The sequence below is a fragment of the Artibeus jamaicensis genome, unplaced genomic scaffold, assembly GCF_021234435.1.
Source record: "Artibeus jamaicensis isolate MK-2021 breed Jamaican fruit bat unplaced genomic scaffold, CSHL_Jam_final contig_391, whole genome shotgun sequence".
In the NCBI taxonomy this organism is placed as follows: Eukaryota; Metazoa; Chordata; class Mammalia; order Chiroptera; family Phyllostomidae; genus Artibeus; species Artibeus jamaicensis.
In genome coordinates this window covers 22,045,120-22,058,174 of record NW_026521814.1, presented here as the reverse complement: position 1 = coordinate 22,058,174, position 13,055 = coordinate 22,045,120, and the positions used below count along the sequence as shown (strand labels likewise).

The 13,055-nt window shown below is 32.7% G+C and overlaps 1 protein-coding gene across 5 annotated transcripts in view; it reads left to right on the top strand.

Annotated features, from left to right (window-relative positions):
* CALCRL (calcitonin receptor like receptor) overlaps positions 1–13,055 on the top strand; it is an 88,756-nt gene that overhangs the window by 38,908 nt on the left and 36,793 nt on the right. For 2 of the 5 annotated variants that reach the window (XM_037162955.2, XM_037162948.2), the window contains 2 exons: positions 11,693–11,783; positions 11,990–12,051. The gene's annotated coding sequence lies outside the window, so the exon portion shown is untranslated. The remainder of the gene's footprint in view (positions 1–11,692; positions 11,784–11,989; positions 12,052–13,055) is intronic. The other 3 variants (XM_037162950.2, XM_037162949.2, XM_037162953.2) reach the window with 3 other exon arrangements.

Below are 13,055 nucleotides of genomic sequence, written 5' to 3'. Positions count from 1 at the left end.
GGTTTGATTATACCTGAAAGCATAAATAATAGCGTTTCTGGATCCAGGATACTTAATGTAGCTTTTGGAATATATTAGGTTTTAAGTCAATATGCTTAAAAATTAATTAATTAATTTCAAATACTAAGATAAAATTATGTTTGATGACTATAAGAAATAGAATCCTATAAAGAAACAAATTTCAAAAAAAGAAACAAACTTCAATGTTATCAACATTCTGTTTGCTTTTTTCTAAAAATATTGGAAAATAGAGTTAATTTTATATAAAATGTGCATTTACTTAAGACATACACACTGATTTCTCTTTCTTTCCTTTTTCCTCCCTCTTTCCCTCACTCTCTTTTCCCCTCCTTTCCTTTTTTCCTTCCTTCGTTATTTTCTTCTTTCTATCCTTCCCTCATTTTATTTTATCTAGTAATAACTCTATACAAGGAAAATAGTTGGAATATACTATTTTCAACCCTGGTAAATTTCTAAGAATAAACTAAAGTTCAATAATTTCTCTTCCCTTTTTTGATAATATTTCCATATTGTTTTTATTGTTTTGTTGTTATTGCTTTTAATAACACAAAATATGTCACATATGGAGTAAAAATGTCGACTTTCTGTATATAATTGTCAATTTTCCACTTATATAAAAAAAGTGAAATGAAAGACTGTAGAAATGTAAAAAAAAGGGAGAAAAAGAAGAAATCACTGGTAGAAGCAAAGGGATTCTATTTAATCCTAAGGGAAATTTTCTATCCCACTATACCTTTTGCCTCAACTATATATAATAGTAAGTTTTATAAACTAAAATTTATTTTTCAAAGGAAATATTTTTAGTATTAATTAAAAAGTAGGTTCTGAAATCAATTATCAATGGAAATGTTCTTTTTCTTACAAATTAAGAGTCTCAAGTACGTAAAATAGCTACTTCTTTGTTGTTGTGGATTATGAGATAATGCATCTAGTTGAGGAACGATTCAGAGTTCACATCCATGGGGTGCTCGTTAAGCTATGTAGGTTTTTGTCACTCTGTTGTGTTTTACAATGTGAACATTATTTGTCTGTTGACAATGTAGAGAGAGAAAACTAAATGTTCCTCTCAGCAGAAAGCTTCCCTTAGATACACATACACTTTTTTGGCATTACCTTAGGGAAAACAGCTTTATCAGAATATAAACCACATAGCACATAGTCCACCAATTTACAGTGTACAATTCAATGGTTTTAGTATGATCACAGGGCTGTGCAAGTATCATTACAACCTAATTTTAGAGCATTTTATTACCCTAAAAAGGATCCCCATACCCATTAGTAATATCCCTCAGCCCTAAGCAACTACTCATATGGTCTCTGTCTCTAAAGATTTGTCTTTTCTGAACATTTAATAAATGGGATCATAAAACATGTGTCTTTTGTGACTGGCTTCTTTTACTTAAAATAATGTTTACAAGATTTATTTGTGTTGTAGCATGTACTAGTACTCCTTTCTTTTAATTGACAGATAATACTCCATTGTGTAGATATACTACATTTTATTTATCCATTAGTCAGTTGATGGGCATTTAAGTTGTTCCCACTCCTGTGGGAACATATGAAAGTGTGCTCAGCATCACAAGCCATCAGAGAGATGCAAATTAAAACCACAACGAGATACTACTTCACACTGGTCAGGATTGCCATCATGAACAAATCAACAAAAAATAAGTTCTGGCAAGGTTGTGGAGAAAAAGGAACCCTAGTACACTGTTGGTGGGAATGCAGACTGGTGCAGCAACTGTGGAAAACAACATGGAATTTCCTCAAAAAACTAAAGTGGAATTGCCTTTTGATTCAGCAATTCCACTGCTGGGGCTATAACCCTAAAGATCCCAAATTACTAATTCAAAAGAACCTATGCACCCCACTGTTGATAGCAGTGTTATTTACAATAGCCAAGTGGTGGAAACAGCCTAAGCACTGCCCACCAGTAAATGAGTGGATTAAAAACTGTGGTACATTTACACAGCGGAATACTATGTAGAAGAAAGAAAGAGAGAAAGAAAGGAAGGAAGGAAGGAAGGAAGGAAGGAAGGAAGGAAGGAAGGAAGGAAGGAAGGAAGGAAGGAAGGAAGGAAGGTCCTACCTTTCACGACATCACAGATGGAACTGGACAGCATTATGCTAAGTGAAATAAGGCAGGCGGTGAAAGGCAAATAGTATCTGATCTCACCTTTAAGTGGAACCTAATCAACAAAACAAATGAGCAAGCCAAATATAGCCAGAAACATTGAAATAATGAACAAACTAACAGTAAACAAAGGGAAGGGGAGAGGTGGGTAATGGGGGAAAGAAAGGGAAAAGTCATCAAGGAACATGCATAAAGGATCCATAGACAAAGACAACAGTGAGGGAGGATGTAATGTGGAAGGTGTAGTGTGGGAAGGACAGGAGAGAGTGATGGAGCAAAAATTGGGACAACTGTAAATGAACAACAATTAAAAATTTAAAAAGCAATTGGAAAAGTAAAGATAAATAAACAAAAATAAAAATAATGCTGCTATTAACAGTCATGTGTAAGTGTTTGTTTGGCTATGTGATTTTATGTCTCTTGGGTATATACCTAGAAATGAAATTGCTGGACCATATAGTAACACTATGTTTAACATTTTGAAGAACTGTTAATCTATTTTCCAAGCAGGTGTACTATTTTAGATTCCCACCAGCAAGATATAAGGGTTATAATTTCACCACAGCCTTTTCTATACTAATTATTGTCTATCTTTTTTATTGTAACTATCCTACCAGGTATGAAGTGCTATCTGACCATAGTTTTGAATTGCATTTCCCTATGACTGATGATGTTGAAGCATAAAATATAATTTAATGCTTACACTGATGAGGAAGTCTATTATAGTAGACGATTTTAGGTGTGGCCAGATTCAAGGACTCTAATCATGTCATAGAATTCTCGCCACCAATCCCTGGCTATATAAGCTGAATGCCTCTGCTTGGCTTTATTTTTTTAAATAGGTTTTTTTTATGGTAGAAGAGACGTGGAGATGGCCCAATAATCATGCCCTACTTTCTTTGCAGAAAGAGAACACCTTCCCTGATAACACTAATAGTAACATCCCAGAAAATATTCTGGTGGCATGGCTCTGGCTCGAATTAGTTTTCCATGCCTGAACCAACCCAAATGAGAGAATTGTACTAGTATGACCAGATTTCAGCCACTTCCTACCTCAGTGATCAGAAGGGCAGCCACACTTGAACCAGCGGGTATAATAGATTTTCTGTTGGAAAGAGAGGTTCATTTTGTGAGAATAGATAAGATGTGCTGAATCCCTAGTACCAACAGAGTTCCCGTGCATCCCAAATGCTGAGGCTTGCTAGTAGGTGCTGTATAAAAAATTCTTTAGAAAGATTGAAAGCTCTAAATAACAAAAATGCCCTAGTTTTGATGATGGACTACTACTACATTACTTACAATTTCAGCAGAATTGTATATTTTCTGATTTTACTGTCTGTGAAAGAAAGCATGTTTTCACATAGAATTTGACTCCTGACTTTGTGAAAGGGAAATAGGTGTAAAGCTCTTAGAGCAAAGAGCTGGAAAGATGTATTTTGTTTCTATGTTCATCAAGGAAGCAATTTTTTTTCCATTTTAGATCTGGAGAGAGAGTATTCCATCAAGTACAAAGCATTTTTCTCTCAGGCATTCTCCCACATTTTACTAATAGGACTGAGATTTGGCCACTTGCCTCTCTCAAATATAAAGAGTGATAAAAATTACTGGAAAGTGCCTAATTAGACCCACAATGGTAAAATTATCTCCAAAGTACATCATAGTCCCAAAGTGTAAAATCAAGTCCCAAATTTAATTACAATATTATCCCTCTTTACTAGTTATTTAACTATTCAACCTGGAATGCTCATTAGACAAACAAGTAAGGAGAGAATGTATATGTGTGTGTGTGTGTGTATATATATATATATATATAAATATTTCTATCTCCCAATTCATTGTTAATAAAAACTATCAAAGTCAACCTAAAATTAAAGTCAAATTTGTCAAGAGGATGTAAAAGTCATTATCTTCCAGAGTCATTGTCTCTAAAAATAATAAAATAAAAAATAAGTAAATAAAATTAAAATTGGGAAGGTTTAATATCTTCATTTTAATTGGATTAGCATTATAATGTATTCAAACAGTGTGCTAGAGCTTTAGTTTATATAAACTCAGTATTAAAAAATATGCAATTATACTAACTTGATTGATACTGTCAATGTTTTGACATTCTCATAACTGACAAATGACAATAAAAATCATATTATTTCTTCAGAAGATAGAAAACTCAAGATGACTTCCTCTGTTAAATATTAATTGACTATAAAGTCAATTAATTGACTATTTGACATTAATTGACTATAAACGTGTAGGTCTATTTCTGGCCTCTCTGTTCTGTTCCATCGATCTATGTGTTTGCTTTTATGCCAGTATCAGGCTGTTTTGATCACCATGGCCTCAGAGTGCAGTTTGATATTTAGCACGGTTCCTCCAACTTTGTTCTTCTTTCTCAGGATCACTATTGCTATTGCTAACCTTTTGTGGTTCCATATAAATTTTTGAAATATTTGTTCAAGTTCTGTGAAATATGTCATTGGAATCTTGGTAAGAATTGTGTTGAATCTATAGATTGTTTTGGGTAGTACGGACATCTTCCTATCCATGAACATGGTATGTGCTTCCACATATTTTTGTCTTCTTCAATTTCTTTCTTCAGAATTTTATAATTGTCTAACTACAGATCTTTTACATCCTTGGTCAGGTTTATTCCTAGATATTTTATTCTTTTTGAAACATTTATGAGTGGGATTGTTTCCTTAATATCCCTTTCTGTTATCTCATTATTTATATATTAAAGTGTAACTGATTTCCTAATATTAATTTTATATCCTGCTAGTTTGCTGAATTTATTTATCAGTTCTAGTAGTTTATTGGTAGAATCATTTAGGTTCTCTATGTACAGTACCATGTCATCTGCAAATAAAGAGAGTTTTACTTCTTCCTTTCAAATTTGGTTGCTTTTCACATAAAAGGGCCTAAATATAGTTTATTCAATAAATGGTGTTGGAAAAATTTGACAGATACATGCAGAAAAATGAAACTAGACCATCTTCTTATACCATAGACAAGAATAAATTCAAAATGGATCAGAGGCTTAAAAGTTAACCTGAAACAAAAAAAAAACTGTAGAAGAAAACATAGGCAGTAAAATCTTGGACATTGTTCGTAGCAATATTTTATCAGATATAGCTCCCAAGCAAGGGAAAGAAAAGAAAAAAATAAATAAATGGAATTTCATCAAACCCAAAATTTTTTCATAGCAAAGGAAATCATGAAAAAAATAAAAAGACAACCTACAGAATAGGAGAACATATTGACCACTATATCTGATAAGGGGTTATTTCAAAAATCTATAAAGTACTTACAAAACTCAAACCAAAAAACTCAAAAAACCCAACTAAAAAATGGGCAAAGGACCTGAATAGACACTTATCTAAAGAGGACCTACAGATAAGCCAATAGACATATGAAAAGATGCTTGAGATCACTAGTCATCAGAAAGGTGCAAATTAAAACCATAATGAGATACCATCTCACACCTGTCAGAATGGCTATCATCTATAAATACAAAAAAAAGAACAGTGCATGTGTATGTGAGCACATGCCAATAAAAAGAAAGGCATCGGCTGTGTTAAAATGATTATCTGGAAAAAAAAACTCAAGATGAGTATGACCACCACCTTGAAATAAAGGTTAATTTTACTTACAGTGCTATCAATATTGTGGCAAATAGCTTGAAACATGCAAAAGCTTACTTATATGTCTAATTATTTTAATATGATATAATAATAACAATAATATCTAAAATTTACTGAGGTCTAAAAGTTTATGCACATTATTTCATTTAGCCTTCTGCCTTAGGGACTATTTTGCAATTGAAAAACTATTTTTGGAGAGGTGATTTAATTTGCAAGTATGATGCTGAGTTAGTTTTAAAAATCAGGAAGTCTAACTCATATTTATAACCAGTGCAAATTCTGCCTCTACTTGCAATTGGCATCACACATTGTCCCATTATTATACTAATTGTCAAATTTTAGTTGGATGTTACTGTATTTATTTGAATATCTATTTGGAAAAAGGAAAAAGTATCATTAATTAATGCTACAATACTTATAATTATGGCTTCGTCCATGTAGAATTAATAGTTATAATTAAACTCAGGTGTCTTCAAAAAACAAAAACTTGTGGAAATTTTTTATCATAGTTTTAAGTTGACTTTTAAAAATTAACTATTAGATTTATCCTTTTTTATTTTTCTTTTAATCAAATTTATTGGAGTGACACTGGTTAACAAAATTATATAGGTTTCAGGTGAGCAATTCTACAGCACATCACCTGTACACTGTATTGTGTGTTCACCACACCAAGTGTCCATCCATCGCCGTTTATCCCTCCTGCACCCTTCTCTACCCCCTCCACCCCAACTCCAGCAATCACCATGCAGTTATCCGTATCCGTGAGTTTTTCTCTTTATTTCTTCTTTTTTGCTCAATGCCTCCACTGTCCTCACCCAGCATCCCCTACCCCCCAACAGCTGTCAGTCACTCTTTCCCTATGAGTCTTTCTCTATGTGGCTCACTAGTTCATTAGATGGACTTTTATGTAATAGGTCATTCGTGGGGTTTTGATGACTGAAATTTAATACTTTTTCTTTCTATTTTATTGATTATTTTGTTGAATGTATGCACTGCTGAATCATTTCTTAACATGTCCTGTCATGTTCTTTATATATTTTGAAAATCAAACCTTTGTCCAAATTATCATTGGCAATTATATTTTCCCATGAAGTTGATTCCTTTTTCATTTTGTTGATGTTTTCTTTAGCTGTGCAGAACCTTTTTACTTGATGTTCTTCCATTTTTTAATTATTTTCTTTACATCCCTTGCCCCAGAGGACATACCAGTGAAAATCTCGCAGCATGGAGCATATGAAATTTTCCTGCCTATGTTTTCATCTAGGACTTTTATGGTGTCACAACTTATATTTAAGTCTTTTATCCATCTTGAGTTTATTTTTGCATATGGTGTAATTTGGTGGTCACATTTCATTATTTTGCATGTACTTGTACAGATCTCCCAATACTATTTGTTGAAGAGGCTATTTTTACTCCATTTTATGTTCTTGCCCCCTTTGTCAAATATTAATTGACCATATTGATATGGGTTCTCTATTGTGTTTCGTTGGTCTATGTGTCTGTTCTTATACTAGTACCAGGCTATTTTGATCACAGTGGCCTTGTAATGTAGTTTTATTATCAGGTATTGTGATCCCTCCTACTTTGTTCTTTCTCAAAATTGCTGAAAATGTAATTTTTGATCAGGTAAGGATTTTTATTAGTTTTGTATTACAGCTATAACAAATTGCCACAAATTTAGTAGTTTAATACAACATACATTTGCTATCTCAGACTTCCGTAGGTCAGAAGCCCTATGAGCTTGTCTAGTTTTCAGAACTCATGAGGCCCAAACCCAGATGTCAGCAGAGCTGTGTTCTCTTCTAGAGGTCTGGGAGGGAAGCCCCATCCAGACTCACTGAGACTGCTGACCAGATTCACATCTTTGTGGTTGTATATCTGAAATCCCCATTTCCCTGCTGACCATTACCTTGAGGACCACCTTTATCTCCTACCTTATCATTGGGCCCCAGTCCTGATGAATGAAATCTAAATTTCTCAGGGCAGAACCCAGGCAATAATCTTTCTTCAACTTCATTAAATTCATTTTGTAAGTAATATCCCTAAAAAGGGTATACCCTTTCTGTATACCCTCTGTATGCCCCCCACTCTGCTAGGGTTATGAGTCATGAAATGGATATGATGCATGTCCAATCCTTACTGTGCTCACTCAATCACAACATTACTTGATACACTGTTAAGTAGATAGTTGACTAACTTGCTATGGCAGTTCTAAGACATTAGTTGTGCCTGTAAACATTGCAGAATATTTTGCTTGTATTATGCTTGATAGTTTTTTAAAATATTTCTTGCCAGTACTTAGAGACAGAGAAATATAACAATGGCCAGGTTTCAACATGGCCCAGTGAAGATGATATTGTATTTCCCAAAAGGTAGCAGGCCAACAATTTCCTCGGCTGTTAACTGAAACTGGAAATTTCCCAGGTCTCCCAAGGAGTTTTATTCAAAGGGTCAGTGGTGGGGCCTAGACATATTCAGGGAGTTCTGGAGGTGATTCTGATGGAAGTGAGCCATGAATCCACACTCTGAGGAACACTTTATGCTACATCAGTGATCGTGTACCTCTTTATTCAATAGCCTAAAAATAATGCAAGCCCAAAATGATATTATTAAAAAGGGAGTATAGTTTGACTTTCTTACATCAGTAACAGATCCTTAAGAAAGGGAGGCCTCTTTATATTTTGTTTTTTTCTTACCACTTCATGTATTGAAACTGTTAGGGCCATTCTAGGCCATGATGGGAGTGGGAAATGAAAATTTATCTTGGCATTTATTTCTCAAATATTCTATTGGAAGTAAAGACAATACTTTGCGAGGATAATTCTAGTGCATAGACTTATACTTTGCCAAAATATTTAAGCAGTGGGGGGGAGAATACAAGGTAATAAGAACAATTCACTTTGCATTTTTCACAGCGACACAATCTGTTCTACATAGTGGAAGATGACAGAGACTTTCCATTTGCCATACAGGTGTGGAATATTGGAGTGGAGAAGAGTGCTTATTCCTTGTTTAGATTCAGAAGAAATGTGGCTTTTATAATAGACCATCAACAAAGGCACGTACTAGATAGGAAATAGCCTCAATTTGCTCACACAAAGGTTCAGGATAGTTAATGACAAATTAGACAGAAATGGGAAATGCCTCTGTTAGCCAATTTCATAGTGATTGGATAAATAAATAGAGAAAATAATATGGCTTAGGGCCTATAATAATCTAAGATATTTTGGAAATGGAGTAGTAGAAGACAAAAGTTGTACTTTTAGAATTAGGGTTAGGCAATGTAACTAAAAATAAGAATTATTATAAAGGAAAGTAAATTAATGGAAAGTATACATAAGAACAATAAAAATTTGTGGAAAGAAGAAGCATGTTTGCAAGGCACTGGTATGCATTTATAGGGTTTACATATCTGTGTTCCGATAAATCAGTATTGATTTTCACATTTATTTATAATTTTTATGTAAAATAAGACATTGTTTTACATTGAAGTCAGCCAAGAAGATTGGTTAAAATTTGTCACTTTGAACATGTAGATCTGTGAAAATTAAAGCCCTGAGTGACTAGGAAGTAATCTGAGAGTTTCAGACATGTTTTATTTCTCAAAGTTCTTTCTTTGATTAAATAAATTGTTATTTTATGTTGGTGATTCTTTGGGCGAGCACCACAAAGTCTGTTTAGAAATAAGCTATTTTTATTCCATGTGTACAGTGAAAACATTATTTTGTTTCTAATAGTAGAACCAAATTTTCCAGTTTGTTTAATTTTGAGCAGTGAAAGTAAAATATCGATAGTACTTATGGGAGCTATGAGGCTAGCAGTTAGAAAGAGATAATGCCACTGTGACTCCACATTTACTTAAGAATTAAAATGCAGCATTCTCAGTTTTGAGGACGTTCTTGTCTTACTCAACAAACCTAAGCACACTTGAAAAACTCATTGGCAGATTTAGTCATTCAGCTTGACCTCCTCTATTAAATACTTGATCTCTCCTCAAAATTAAGTAAGACTACTATATTTCACAATGCAGCATGCAACTCAGTTTTCAGTAAAGAATTTAATAAGATCTGAAAGAGATTTACAATGATCTGCTTAACAACTTTGGTTTCTTACTATGAGATGTATTTCAGTAAAGATAAATTTGGAATAGGCTAAATACAGAAGAAAGGACCACTTGCTGGATGAACATGTGAAAGGCAGTATGCAAAGAACCAATGACCTAAAACGAGGAATATGATTAAACATATATCTCCATTCAAGCAAACATACACCTCCTGATAGCAATCATGCCATTATATCTACCAATATGAGACTCAAATTAACTTGACCTTTAGATGTATCTGCAATGGTGTCATCTGCATGTCATAATCCTTCCATTACTGATCTACAGAACTCTTCCTGAACAGGGTAACTCCTCTATAACTACCACTGATCACAGTGTCTGCTGGCAGGGACATTTGGTCCCTTGCAAAACAAAGGACTCAAGTGAGTCGGTTCACAACATACTATGGAAATTGCCAGATCTCACAGAGAGTACAAGGGTTCACCATGAGTTTGAAAGACAGCCACCTAAATTTGCTGCTGAGTCCTTGATAAACCCAGGGACCATAGACCTGCCCCTGGATTAGGAGTGCTACAAGTTTATACCGTGCAACATACACCCTTGTTCCTAGTGGCCCACTTTCCAGATTGCTAGGAAATGAGGTGAAGAAGGAAAGCTATAAAAGTGAGATTATTTGCATTGATACATATTTTATGAGTTGAATAAAGTCCTCTTAAAATATTGGTGCCAGAATGATCTAGTGAACACTAAGAGATATTTCACTAAAATACTTTTTGGAACTCTGATGTTTATGCTTACTAGATAAGCAAAAAAAAAAACTGTTAGTGTTGGGTGAAATATTTTTCAAATGTATTGGATCTGGGAAAATCCAAACATGTTTTTGATGCACTTTCCTGTTTGATTTTTGAGCACGTGTATATATTAAAGGTAATTTAATATTTACTCATGTGTAAATCATCAAAGCATTGATGATAATAAAAGCATCATACATACCTACCTGATTTCCAAGTAGAATAATATTGTTTCTTCACATTTTCATTTGCATATTTTTGTATTTGTATATTGAATAAGAAAAAATGGAAATACTGTTTTAAATTTGGCTTAACTTTTATGACTTTCAAAGTCAGTATAATAAACTACAGTTCAATATCCAAACAACCACAGAATTAAAAATCTGATTAGTTTCAGGATTTTATTTTGTAAGAAAATAAACATGCTGATATAAGGAATTTCCCCCAATTTTTATTGTCAGTAGAGATTCAAACACTATGTAAAGCATTCTCACAAAAAAATGACAGTATGATTACTGCTGTTGATTATAAGTTTAAAATCTTAAAATACTTTTTATCAGTTCATTTCTTCATTCATTTATGCAGCAAATGTAAATTAACTGCCAGTCACAGAGAGTACAAAGATCAATCAGATATGGTTTCTGGCTTTGAGAAACCATACCAGCAAGAAAATTAGATACAAGTAACTAAGATTAATAACACCACATTCCAATAAATGACTAGACAAAGGAAGTTATTCAAAGGAAGATTAAACTATAGTTTACTTTTACAATCTTTTTATCATATTATAGTTTTTTTTAATTTACTTGGATAAAATATTAAGTTAGATTTTTCAGTTTCCCAGATATCCTCGCTAAATAAAAATTGATGTTTATTTCATGGAAAACAACAAATACATCTGACAAAACTCAAATATAATGTAAGCAACAGAGACTAAAAATTGGAATAACTTAATAAAAATATAATTTTAATGTTTTTTAATTTCAATTTATCATGGAAAAGCTTTGGGCTCATTAAAATAATATCATATCAATCAATATTTCAGGTCATGACCCCAGGATTTAAGAAGTTCTTCAAGACAATGTTGAATATGATCCAAAAGAAGATGTGATTTGAGTCTGGAGACAACTGTGCATGTAAGAATTGGAAAATTAGTTTTTCTCATGGTAAAATGTAATAAAAACTAAAATATCAACTCATTAATTAGCAAACTGTAAAAATTTGATTCATTTTCTTCTTCTGTTACAACATGCATGATATTTAATATCTAAAATTAATACATTTTTTCTATTTTTTGGTTATATTTTTCTTAAAAACAACTAATAATAAAAACCTGGTATAGCAGATAGAAGAGAAAACATTCTTTGGGAGATTGCGACAGTTAAAAAGACAAGCCGCTTCCAGGTGAGTCCCTGGTGTGGGCAAGCGATGGCACAGATTCTACTTGCTAGTTAATGGTGAGCTCTCATTGCGTGTGATAATAAAAACAAGAAACAAAACATGCAGAAAAGGTGTCTGTAATCTTTATTCTAACATTTGCCCTATTGGAAAAAGTGTGACAAGTTTCCTAATAAAATAAGGCTAAGTCCATAGCTCACTGACTAATGCCTCCTGATTGAAAATTTATCTCCTTTGAAAAACATGTTTACAGTTAAATAAATATTATGTCTTATGGCTATAACAGGGTAATTTATAGCTCATAAAAAACTATCACAGGCAGTTGCACACTTGTAGGGAGGAAGCCTTATACACGTCACCCCAGAAATGTTTCTTAAAATTAAGGTGTGAAGGAGTGTTTTATAAGCCGTTTTTTAGTTGTCAGAATTATATCTACCATTTGAAATATTTAACAGAAACACTTTTATTTAGTATTCCCCACCTTTTGCAAACAAAATTTAATAATGTAGGTGACTCAGAATTTTTTTATTGCCTTGTTAAAAAGAATTGAATCATTCAGTGAAGAATAGTTTCTACTAAATTACAAAGCTATTTCAATAAAATATGAATATTGATTCTCAAGAAATTAGCCAAAGAATAATTTTCCCCTTAAATTATTGAAGGCTCAGAAAATTAAGAACAAAATTAATACTTACAGAAAATACAGGTAAGTTTTATAGTAAATATGCTATCAAAAATTGGTATTTTTATGTTTCATAAAACTATTTGTTTTGACACGTTAATTAATTTGTCTTAATTTTGGTAAAGAAAAAGAAAACAAGATGTTTTCTAAATACTAAAAATATGTATGCAAGAAGCTTTCCTGTTTATAACATGAATTAAATTAAATTAAAATGTATTTAATTAAGTTCTTTAGTATTTTAGGCTATAATGCTTCTAAATTTATAATACATAAAACAATAAAATCCTTAAAGCAAAAGCAAAATTATGTCATTTTAAAGAAATTTTCT